This window comes from Mobula hypostoma, chromosome 2, assembly GCF_963921235.1.
Source record: "Mobula hypostoma chromosome 2, sMobHyp1.1, whole genome shotgun sequence".
In the NCBI taxonomy this organism is placed as follows: domain Eukaryota; kingdom Metazoa; phylum Chordata; class Chondrichthyes; order Myliobatiformes; family Myliobatidae; genus Mobula; species Mobula hypostoma.
In genome coordinates, this window is record NC_086098.1 from 177,710,625 (window position 1) to 177,724,200 (window position 13,576).

Genomic DNA, 13,576 nt, shown 5'->3' on the forward strand with positions numbered 1-13,576 from the left:
ACAAGTGTCAGTGTGTGTAAATACGAATGAAGTGTGTCTGAGTGTGTGTGTGTAAATATGAGTGATCGAGTGTGTCTGTGTGTGCGAATATGAGTGAACAAGTGTCAGTGTGTGTAAATATGAGTGAATGAGTGTTTGAGTTTTTTGTGTAAATATGAATGAATGAGTGTGCATGTAAAGTATGTGAATGAGTGCGTGAGTGTATGTGTAAATGTCAGTGAATGAGTGTCAGAGTGTGTGTGAAAATATGAGTGAATAAGCGTGAGAGTTTGTGTGTGTAAATATAAGTGAACAAGTGTGTGAGAGTTTGTGCGTGTAAATATGAGTGAACAAGTGTGTGAGAGTTTGTGAGCGTGTGTAAATACGAGTGAACAAGTGAGTCTGTGTGAAAATATGAGTGCACAAGTGTATGAGAAAGAGTGTGTGAAAATATAAGTGGATGAATGTGTGTGAAAGTATGTGAATGGGTGTGTGTGTGTGTGTGTGTGTGTGTGTGTGTGAAAATATGAGTGAATGAGTGTGAAGACTAAGTATTTCAGGTTGTATACTTCATACATTTGCTGATAATAAATGGAACCATTTGAACAAGTGTGTGAGAGTGTGTGTGTAAAAATAAGAGTGAACGAATGTGTAAGAGAGTATGTGAGTGTGGGTAAAATACATGTGAACAACCGTGTAAGAGAGTATGAATGTGTGTGTAAAAGTACGAGTGATTGGATGAATAAGTGTGTTAGAATGAAAATTCCCGAGTGAATGGGTGTGAATGAGTGAGAGGAAATGTGAAAATATGAATGAGATAAATGTAAATGAGTGTGATTTTGAGAAGTGTGAATGAGAGAGTGGCATGTCAGCTCTGGCAGGGTTTGCAGGCTATTACTTCCTATAAATCGGAACCTAATATTATGAATAGCTGTGACGCCTCTCTCCGAGATGAGCTCAACAACTTTTATGTACACTTTGAAAGAGAGAATAAAGCTACGCCTGTGGTATCTGGGTGACCGTGTGATCTCTGTCTTGGAGGCTGAAATCAGAACATGGCTCAAGAGGGTGAACCCTCACAAGGTGTCAGGCTCTGATGGTGTAGCTGGTAGGGCTCCGAAAACCCGTGCCAAACAACTGGCAAGAATGGTCAAGGACATCTTCAATCTCTCACTGCTGCGGTCGGAGGTTCCCATCTGCTTCGAAAGGGCGACAATCATACCAGTGCCCAAGAAGAGCAGCGTGAGCTGCTTCAATGACTATTGCTGAGTTGCGCTCACATCTACGGTGATGAAATGCCTTGAGAGGTTGTTCATGGCCAGAATCAATTCCTGCCTCAGTAAGGACCTGGACCCACTGCATTTTGCCTATCACCTTAATAGGTTTACGGTGGATGCAATCTCATTGGCTCTCCACTCAACCTTGGATCATGTAGGCCACAGTAATACAGGCTGCTGTTTATTGATTGCAGCTCAATGTTCAACACAATCATACCCTCGGTTCTAATCAACAAGTTCCAAAACCTGGGCCTCTGTACCTCCTTCTGCAACTGGATCCTTGACATCCTTATAGGGAGACCACGGTCTGTGAGAATCATAAATAACATCTCCTCCTCGATACTTCACAGGAGGCCATGGAAGAAAGAAAACAGGGGGAGGCACCAGAACAAACAGGATCTTCCAGTAGCCACACATTTTAATTCCACTTCCCATTCTCATTCTGATATGTCCATCCATGGCCTCCTCCACTGTGATGAGACCACTATTAGGATGCAGGAGCAACACCTTATATTCCATCTGCGTAGCTTCCAACCTGATGGCATGAACATTGATTTCTCTAACTTCTGCTAATGCCCGCCCATGCCTCCCCTTCACCACTTCCCATCCCCTTTTCCCCCTCTCACCTTATCTCCTTTCCTTCCCATTGCCTCCCTTTGGTGCTCCTCCCCCTTTTTTCTTTCTTGCATGGCTTCCTTTCTCTTTCGCCAAACAACTTCCCAGCTCTTTACTTCATCTCTCCCTCTCCAGGTTTCACCTATCACCTGGTGTTTCTCTCTCCCCTCCCGCTCCCTTTTAAATCTACTGCTCAGCTTTTTCTCTCTAGTCCTACCGAAGGGATTCAGCCCGAAACTTCGACTGTACTTTTTTTCCATAGATGCTGCCTGGCCTGCTGAGTTCCCCCAGCATTTTGTGTGTGTTGCTCAGAAAAAGCTGCAGAAAGTTGTAAACTCAGCCAGCTCCATCATGGGCACTAGCCTCCCCAGCATTGAGGACATTTTCAAAAAGTGATGCCTCAGAAAGGACTCCTATCACCCAGGACTTGCCCTCTTCTCATTGCTACCATCAGGAAGGAGAAACAGGAGCCTGAAGGCACACATTCAATAATTCAGGAACAGCTTCTTCCCTCTGCCATCAAATTTCTGAATGGGCAATGAACCCATGAACATTACCACACTACTTTTCCTTTTTTTTAGGAAGACTAAGCCTACTGTTATGAAACTCTACCCCACAGTTATGAAACTCTTGAACAGACCTCTTTTACGAAAAGATGGTCCCTTGACCTCACAATCTACTTTGTTATGATCTTGAACTTTCTCGTTTACCTTGTACTGCACTTTTTTTTGGTAGCTTTTATACTTTATTCTGCATTTTTATTGTTTTACCTTACTCTACCTCAATGCATGGTGCAATGAATTGATCTGTATGAACAGTTTGCAAGATAACCTTTTCACTGTATCTTGGTACATGTGACAATACTAGACCAATACCAATGCCAATGCACTTTCAATCGTTTGCCTGTATTTGTTCACTCCTTCTCACGCTCATTCTCACTACCCACATTCTCACACTCACTCAGTCTTCATCGCACAGTCTCACACACTTACTTCACACCCACAACCAGAATCAGAATAATACCCTGTTACTTTTGATGGTGAGGACGTGGATGCACTGAGGACCTACAAGTACCTGGGGGTGCACCTGAATGACAGGCTTGAGTGGAGCAGCAACAGAGAGGCTGTGTACAAGAAGGGCCAGAGTTGCCTCTACTTCCTGAGGAGACTGAGGTCCTTTGGAGTATGCAGGCCTCTCCTTCACATGTTCTACCTGCCTACTATGCAGTGGTGTGCTGGGGCAATGAGATCAACATGGGTGATGCCAACAGGATCAATAAAGGCTGACTTTGTTAAAGGAATCAAACTGGACACACAGGAGGCTGTGGTAGAACAAAGGACCCTATGGAAAATCCTGGCAATTCTGGATAATGCTTCTCACCCTCTGCATGCTGCCTTGGCTCAGCAGAGGAGAACATTTAGTAATAGACTAAGACAAATGTGCTACTTCAATGAGCGTTATATGAAGTCATTCTTAGCTTCGGCCATTGGGCTCTATAATGAGTCATCCTATAGCCGGGGAAGTGATGACCCCCTCCTGTTCGATTGTTTGAAGTAGCTTATTTTTTATTCTGTCTTACTTCTCTTCTAATATTTGTATATCAGTGCACTTGGAATGCTACTGTGACACTGTAATTTTTTTTGGGATCAATAAAGTATCTATCTACTTATTTAATTTAATCTTTTTTATATATACGTATTGTAATTTACAGTATTTTTATTATTATGTATTGCAATGTACTGCTGCCACAAAACAACAAATTTCATGATGTATGCCAGTGATATTAAACCTGATTCTGGTTGTGGGTGTGAAGAAGTAATTGTGTGAGACTGTGCGATGAAGACTGAGTGAGTGTGAGAATGTGGGTAGTGAGAATGAGCGTGAGAAGGAGTGAACAATACAGGCGAACGATTGAAGGTGCATTGGCATTGGTATTGGTCTAGTATTGTCACATGTACCAAGATACAGTGAAAAGGTTATCTTGCAAACTGTTCATACAGATCAATTCATTGCACCATGCATTGAGGTAGAGTAAGGTAAAACAATAAAAATGCAGAATAAAGTATAAAAGCTACCAAAAAAGTGCGGTACAAGGTAAACGAGAAAGTTCAAGATCATAGCAAAGTAGATTGTGAGGTCAAGGGACCACCTTTTCGTAAAAGAGGTCTGCTCAGGAGTTTGATAACAGTGGGGTAGAAGCTTGTCTTTCAGTCTGGTGGTAAGTGCTTTCAGGCTTTTGTATCTGCTGCCTGATGGGAGAGGGGAGAAGAGAGAATGCCTGGCATGGCTAGGGTCCTTGATTATTGTTGTCTGCTTTACTGGGGCAGCGAGAAGTGTAGTTAAAGTCAAAATAAAGTTTATTATCAAAGTGCATATCTGCTACCATTTACTACCTTGAGATTTATTTTCTTGCAGGTACTTACAGAAAAATTAAGAAATACAATTGAATTTATGAAATACTATATGTAAACACAAACGGAAAACAACCAATATTCATAGAAGAAAGGCTCTTTTTGCACTATTTAATTATTTTAAGATATTTTTATTATACCTTATAATAATATGTTTCATGTATTGCACTGTGCTACTGCCACAAAGAAATTGATGTTTTCTATGGTATATCAATAAAAATTGGTAGAAGTTAACGGGGAGACACAGCTGTGTGCTTTTGTTGCTAAACATGGGCCAGCATCTGACACAGTCACACAGTAAATGTGCTGAAGTTGGAGGGGATGGTCAGTGGTGGGTGCTGTTGCTCTATGAATTTGCTGAAGATATCAGCTATGCCAAATGTCATGTATCTGAATTGCAGAGAGTGAGCTGCAACACTCTCTAAGGTACTGCAGACTATCAAATAAAAGCAACTGGGGATGGTGAATGCAATACGATTGATGTTGTTTTGCAAACCACTAGTGTTTTACTGTGACAGTGGAACTTCCCAATTCTGTGACTGTCTTAAGTCACTTCCGCAGAAGGATGATTTCCTTTAGTGTTGAGGCAGTCCCACTGCTGGGAATTTGGCAATTCCTAAGTGAGTTGAGGAGTTTATTCTCATCCTGATGAGCTGCATGTGATCTAATGGGATTGGAAAAACCATGATTCCGAGTGACTTGTAGAGACGGCTAATGTTAAGAAGTTCAGTAAACTAGATCAACCTCACTACAGTTCATGTGGCCTATGGATTTCACCAATGGTCACTGGGACTGTGGATCTCCCCACTGGTCACTGGGACACGCAACAAAACGGATCGTTCCTTGCTAAACGGGTTCCTTACAAAATGGCACTTCCAAATGACTTCATTGGCTGCAAATCAGCTGGGATATTCTGGGGGACATAGTGAATCAAAGTCAAAATCTAAATAAATCTATTATCAAAATGCATATATGTCACCATATACTGTCTTGAGATTTATTTCTTGCAGGCATTTATAGGAAAATAAAGCAATACAACAGAATTAACGAAAACAGTATACATATGTAAAGACTGACAAATGACCAATGTGCAAAAAAAGACAAATTGTGCAAGTAAAATCGAATAATACTGAGAACATGAGTTGTAGAGTCTTTGAAAGTGAGTATGCAGATTGTGCTATCAGTTTGTGTATATGTACTTTGATGGTAAATTTACTTTTGAATTATGTACTTTGATCCTGACAGTGAAAGAGAAAAGATGATGAGGAGTACTAGGGCTTCTTAGCTGCGTGTGTGAAATGTGCGCTAGAGGGAGCACTCTTGCACCAGTAAGAGTGGTTCTGAAATTCTCCAACGTTCTGGTGTTGGGACTTCAATACACCGTCAACAAGCCTGTGATATTACTGCTGCACTTTAGTGGCAAATATTGAAGCCAAATGGATTTCAGTGCATTCTTTCCATAGCCTAGACTTTTCTGAAAGATGTTCTCACTAACAATTTACAAAGGTGTCTATTGCCTCACTATTTCAGAATCAGGTTTACCATCACTGACATATCCCGTGAAATGTGATGTTTTGCAGTAGCAGTACAGAGCAAGATATAAAAATAAGCTATAAGTTCCAAAAATAAAGAATAAGTGTTAAAGATAAATAACAAATAAGTGTTCATGGGTTCATGGATGTTCAGTATTTGAATGGCGAATGGGAAGAAGCTGTTCCTGAATGGTTATGTGTATGACTTCAGGCTCCTGTATGTCCTCTCTGATGGTAGTAAAGGTGTGTTCTGAATGGTGAGGTTCTTACTGATGGATGTTGCCTTTTTGTACCTCCAGATTCAGGGACTGTTATGACCTCTCAACCATTAGGCTCTTGAGCCAAAGGGGATACTTCACTCAACTTCATTTGCCCCATTATTAGAATGTTCCCACAACTAATAGATTCACTTTCACAGACTCTTCATCTCATGTTCTTGATATTTATTTCTTATTTATTTATGTACTTGCAGTTTGTTGTCTTCTGCACTCTGGTTGAACATCCTAGTTCGGCGGTCTTTCATTGATTCTGTTATAGTTATTATTCTATAGATTTGTTGAGTATGCCTACAAGAAAATTAATCTCACAGTTGTATATGGTGACATGTATGTACTTTGATAATAAAATTTACCTAGATCTTCGAGGCATCATCATTTGAAGACATCATTGATGATGGGGAGGGTTGTGTCCAAGAGGCTACAGGCTCAGCCAGTCCCATCATGGGCACAACCCTCCTCACCATCAAGGATGTCTTCATAAATGATCATCAAGGATGTCTTCATAAATGATCCTTAAAACTCACCCTTTCAGCCAAGCTTTGAACATTGGAGGCTCCATACCAGGTAGTGATGCAACGAGTGAGAATGCTCTCCAGCTTACATCTGTGGTAATTTGCAAAAGTTTTTGGTGACATACCATATCTCCTCGACTGCAGTAAGTAAATTTAATAAGAAACCTGCATTTATATAGCACCAAGTGAAAGATTCAAGAAGAGCATCTTCCCTGAGATCAGACTTCTGAACTGATCATCTCTTTCACATTTCCTCCCTGCTGTGCTGCCATGTTCTCAGACTTCCACCTCTTGATTTTGTTTCTGTCACTTCAGTATTTCTATTTACGCTCTTCCACTTTGCTCTGGGGTCTTTGCACCACTCTGTTCCTTTGCGCTCATTATTGTATTTATTTATTATTGTCATGTATACACTTCACTTTGTAAGCTTCAGATGAGCAAGTAACTTCATTGCACCTGGTGTATCTGAAATCGGAATCTAAAATGATGGAGGGCCCTTTTCTAAAATATTGGTAAACAAAATGTTGTCATGGAATGCGTAGGATGAGCAAAAGCTTGGCTGAAAGGGTGAGTTTTAAGGATCATTTTCAGGAAAGAAAGGATCAGAATCAGAATTGGAATCAAGTTTATTATCACTGACATATATCATAAGATTCTAATTATATACAGTATATACTGATATTTTAATATCTAATATATACATACTGTATTTATATAACATATATGTAATTTATATTATATAACTAACATAAATGTAACTACACATGCACACACACACACACACACACACACACACACACACACACACACAAATATATTCTCATCCTTCATGGGTAGTGTGTATGTGTATTTTTCACTCAATCTCTGGTCCTCTACCAGAAGCCTGGGAGCTTGAGGGTTTTGTGCAGTTTCCTTGCTGTTCCTAGTAGTGTCCTTTTCTGGACCGAGATCTCAGATGTTGTTCCCAGGATTTGTTGGAGCCACTCTCCCCGTTCAGGTGTCACAGCTTCAAGTGCTCCTATCACCACCAGGATTACGCCGGCTTTAACCTTCCCCATCCTTTCTATCTGCTCTTTCAAGCCCTGGTATTTCTCCAGCTTCTTATTTTATTTCTTCCTGATGTTACTGTCCCTTGGGATTGCCACATCTATTGATTTCTTCAATGTCTGGTTGGTTGGCTTATCAGTCTGTATTTTGATGTCCCACAGGATCTTAACTCTGAAATTCACCACTAACTTCTTGAGTGTTTCCCATTTGGACTTGGGAGTGTCCAATCCATACTCAGTGCAGATGTTCCTGGACACAATTCCTGCAGTTTGTTGTGCCGTTCAGTGTGTGTTGTCGCTGTCCGAATCTTGCTACGTGCTGGAAACTTTCAGTGGATTCCCTGCACAGTCTGCACCTTGGGTCTTGTCTGGTGTGATAGACTCCTGCTTCTATTACTCTTGTGCTCAGTGCCTGTTCTTGTGCAGCCAGGAGAGCGTCTCTGTGCTGTCCCTCAGCCCTGCCATTTCCAGCCACTGGTAGGACTTTCTTATGTCAGCCAGCTCTGATATTTGGTAATGGCACTTCCTCTGGTGTGGCTTGTCCTGCCATGGCCTCTGGCCCTCTGGCTCTGCTTCACCCACTTCCATTTCCATATCTCCTGCCTGCTGGCTGAGGTATTCTCCAGGCAGAATAATACCTTTATTCTGGTGGCTGTATAGTCGCATGATGTTGGACTTTGGTTGGAATCTTTCTAAGTATTGTTAGTGGTTTCCGGGTCTTGATGTCTGCATACTATTGTGATTGGGTATCTGGGCTGGGTGAAGGTGTTGATGGCTCTAATCTTGTTTTTCTCATTCAGTTGGCTTTTCAGGATCTCCTTCACTCTTTGGATGTTGCAGCCTTCCTTCTGTCCTCGTCATGGCTTCTGTGCACCTGCAGGATCCCCAGGTATTTGCAGCTGTCCTGTACACCTGGTGTGTGGCCTTCAGGTAACTTGACTCCCTCAGTCTTGACGAGTTTGCCTCTTTTCATGACCATCCGGCTGCACTTTTCCAGTCCAAATGACATCCCGATGTCTCTGCTGTACACCCTTGTCAGGGGGATTAGTGAGTCAATGTCTCTTTCATTTCCGGCATAAGCTTGATTTCATCCATGTACAGGAGGTGGCTGATGGTCACTCCACTCTTGAACTTGTCCCCATATTCACTCTTTGAGATGATCTGGCTGAGGAGGTTCAAGTCTATGCAGAACAACAGTGGAGATAGTGCATTGCCTGGTACATTCCACATCTGATGGTCACATGTGCTATTGGCTTTGAGTTAACTTCTGGCATTGTCCTCCAACGGCCATTGGGTTCTTGATGAAGGTCCCTAGTGTCTTGTTGACCTTATACAAAGACAGGCATTCCAGGACCTATATGAAGAAATATGTACACAAAATATTTGAATCATAATCAAGGAAATAAGCAAAACCTAGCAGAGCAGACTTAAAGGGCTGATAGGCCTAATTCTTCTTCTGTGTCCTGGGAGATGGGGGTCCTTAACTGGTGGATGCTGCCCTTCTGAGGTATCACCTTTTGGAGCGAACTTAGCAGCATAGCAAATAAGGGCACTGCTACCGGTGACGGAGTGACTGAAATGGCAGACTCACATCAGTTGAGCAGTGAGGGAGAGCAAAGGTCTTGGAGGGTAGAGGTGCTGAATGTGGTGGTGGGGACAGGAAGAAATGAGACTCTAGAGCAGGGGTTCCCAACCTTTTTTATGCCATGGAACCCCTAATGAATCAAGTGGTCCTTGGACCCCAGGTTGGGAATCCCTGCTCTAGATGTAGTTTAAAACAATGGTCAGAACTTGAAACTGACAATGAAGGTAGAGGGAATAGGACTGACAATAACAAAATAATGTCAAAAATACAAGAGATTCTGGAGATGCTGGACATCCAGAGTAACACACACAAAATGCTGGAGGAACTCAGCAGGTCAGGCAGCATCAATGACAGGAGTAAAGAGTCAAAATTTCGGGCCAAGTCTCCTCTATAGATGCGGAGTTCTTCCAGCGTTTTGTGTGTATTTTTAAGGTGGATTAGGGTAGAGAGAGTAAAGTTTGAGATTAGTTCAGGGAAGGTGATAAAAGAAGAGAAGACCTTGTTCCATTCATAACCTCTGGTGGACCCGAAGTATTTTCACACGATAGAAAGTATTAGAATCATAATCAGGGAAAGCAGCAATTCCCAGTGGAGCAGACTCGATGGGCCAAATCACCTAATTCTGCTCTGATGTCTTATAGTCTAAAACTACCACAGAACACAAGCTGTCAATAATGCAAAGAGGTAACTGTTCTAAATGTCTATCATCTGGAATATATTTTATTTGTGGCAATATTACTTTATGTGTTGAGTGTGAGTTATATATACCGTGCTGTGCACCTTGGTCCATTGTTTCATTTGGCTGTACACATATGTACGGTTGAATGACAATAAACTTGGCACTTTTATTCAGGACCACTTTTGGAAGAGGAAACTGTTGTAAGGGGAACATTAATACTGGGAAAGAGAAAGATCCCTTGTTAGAAGAGCAAACTCTGCAGTCAATGTCCCTTTAAAGATAAAACCTTTAACAGTGCAGCACTCCTTTTGACTTTTCACTGAAATACTAGCCTAAACTTCTGCGTTCAAGTTTCTAAAGTGGATCTGGAAACCATAACCTTCTGACACAGAGGTATCATTACTGATATATGACCACAGCTGACATCTCCAATTATTGCTCTGAAGACGACATGTGTTTATTCTGTTTACATATTTAAAATACATTTTCCGTCTCAGTGTTTAGCTGGTGGATACGGGCCAGGCAGTTGCACAATGGTCCGATTTGGGTGTTCAAAGCAGCACGCAGATTCTCTCTCTGCATCTTTACAGGTCCCTTAAGTGGAAGTGTGCTGTATAGCCTGGCTCTGAACAAGGATATCAATCATTTGTGTTAATTTGGGTTTTGTTTTGTTTAAATAATTAACAAGATGTCTTTTATTGTGATTGCATTCTGTAATTTATTACAGGGCACATTGAGAAGGGAGCAGTCAATCTATTTTCAGCTTTGCATTTCACTTGAATTAGGTTTCTGAAGTTGAGCTATTGTCTGGACTCATAGAAAGGTCTTTTATCCAAACTTTGTAACCTCACGCACACAGCTCTTGGCTCCATCCCTCCCCCTCCTGTCTTCTCCTATCATTCTGGATCTCCCCTCCCCCTCCCACTTTCAAATCTCTTACTAGCTCTTCTTTCAGTTAGTCCTGACAAAGGGTCTCGGCCTGAAACGTCGACTGTACCTCTTCCTAGAGATGCTGCCTGGCCTGCTGCGTTCACCAGCAAACTTTTATGTGTGTTGCTTGAAATTCCAGCATCTGCAGATTTCCTGGTGTTTGCACACAGCAAGAGGCAACTTTCTCTCATCAGTCCTGTAGATAAAAGGAAAAGCAGTCCCTGTCTCTCAGAGCATAGCTTTCTAGCCATGTTAGATTTCCGTGATATCCAGCAACACTCAGCTTTGACAGTAAAGTTTATTTACAGATGTCATACTATCTTCTTGGGCATTACGTATTACAAAGTTTAAACGTTACATGCCGGTGGATGGAGGATTATTTCTGTCTTTTATTTCAGTATTTTCTGGGATTGTTCTATCAGGAGATGGTTAAAAAAGTAGGTCTAGAATGAATGTATGAATTAGGCAAAACACTGATGAAAGAAAAATGGAGGTTATTGGGGAGGGAAGAGTTAGATTGATCTTGGAGTAGGTTAAAATTTGGCACAACATCACAGGCTGAAGGGTCTGCACTTAGCTGTATTGTTTTATGATCTATGTTGTATCCTAATGAGGGGTGATCCTGCGGGGGGGGGGTGGTGATATCAGAGGGTAGAATTTCCAGTGAGGGACATGGCTACAAGATTAGGGAGTAGTTATTTAAAACTTAGGTGCAATGGAACATTTCCTTGTAGAGTCTGGTGACTTGCTAGCTTGTACTCCTTCTCCCTCCCCACCACCTTCTTATTCTGGGCTTCTCCCTCCCCCTTTCCTTTCCAGTCCTGATGAAAAGTCCGGGCAAAAAATGTCAACTGTCCATTCCCCTCCATAGATACTACCTGACCTTGCTAAGTTCCTCCAGCATTTTTTGGTGTGTTGCTCTGAATTTCCAATACAGGTTTCCCCCACCATCCGAAGGTAGAGCGTTTCTATGAAATGGTTTGTAAGCCGGAAAGTCGTAAAGTGAAGAAGCAATTACCATTTATTTATATGGGAAAAATTTGTGAGCATTCGCAGACCCAAAAAATAACCTACCAAATCATGCCAAATAACACATAAAACCTAAAATAACAGTAACACATAGTAAAAGCAGGGATGATATGATAAATACACAGCCCATATAAAGTAGAAACTCTTTTCTGCAATCATTGCTGCACTGTCCACCACCGTAGCGAAAATCTCACGCAAGCGCTCTTGGCAGAAACACCCTCCCCAGTAACCTTTAAGCTATGAAGCTGCCAAATCATACCAAATAACACATAAAAATACACAGCCTATATAAAGTAGAAATAATGTATGTATAGTGTAGTATCACTTACCGGAATCGGGAAGACAGCGAGCACACTGATGATGGTGTGTTAGGCTGAGTCGTCGGATGTTGGGGTGGTGGGACACTGGGGTGTCATCTCATCGTCATCTGTTTCCATCAGGGCAGGCAGGTCATCTTCTTCTATGTCTGATTGCCTCGATGTCGAAGGTCAAGTTTCGTCATCTGCTGTGGCTGATGTGGAAGGCTTGAAAAACGACAGTATGCTTGACTGCTTAGCCTCGCGCATTTTTCTATCATACAGTTCTTTGTAAGCACTCAAACCATCCTGCAAATATGCCCTAAACCTACATACCTTTTCAAAATTAAAGTCGTACTTTTCTGCAATCATTGTTGTCAGTTGCAGCGAAAATCTCACGCAGTTGCTTCATGTTCAGTTCCTGGACTTCACTTTCGGTCCGTTCGCTACTGCATTTGGTTTCGATTGTTATCCTTTCCTCTTCCAATTGCATCAGCTCTTCATCTATCAGTTCTTGGTCATTGGATGCCAAAACCTCTTCAACATTATCTTCGTCAACTTCCACAAGACAAGCTCACTTTGTCCTTACTTCGTTCACCACGATCGAAATGCTTAATTATGTCTAGTTTTACGCTAAGTGTAACACCCTTATGAGCTCTTTTAGGCTTTTCCGATACTCATCTTGCTAATGGATGCTGAAAATAAATCGACATAAAGCACAGATGCTCACAGGCACGTGTTTAAGCAATGCCAGCTAGAATGCAGTTCTGGGGAAGGAGCTTGGCTGCTCGGAGTGCGCGCTGCCTTTTTTCGTGCGCTGCCCTTTTTTGTAACAGTGAAAACACCTTATGTTAGCGAAAACAGATAACTAATGTAGGTGTTTCGTAACAGCGATGTGTCGTAAAGCGAACGTTCGAAAAGTGGGGGACACCTGTATCAGCAGAATCTCCTGTGTTTATGGTGAATATCTAGAATTCTCTCTCTCGAAGCATTGTGGAGGATAGATCAATGGAAGTATTTAAAGAGGAGGACATGGGGCAGAAAAGGAAATGAGGCCTGGTGTAGATTGGCTATGATCATATTGAATGGTGGTGCAGGATTGAGAAGCCAAGTAGGCTCCTTCTGCCCCTTTTTTCATAGTTCTTCTATTCATTCTTGGGATTCAGCTGAGTTAGCAAGGCTGAGATTCATGGAGAGAACAAGCACTTTATATTGCTCCTTACCAAGGAAAAGGATGCAACTGAATGATGTAGTTGAAACTTAGGATGGGTTACAAGTTGATAAACTAGTGAAGTAGAAAGGCCAGTGGATAAGTTGCCTGGCCTAGATGAGATGCTTCTGAGATTTTCTAAAAAAAAACTAGAGGCCCTGTATTTATGCCTCTAGATTCAAGGGTAGTGTTTATAA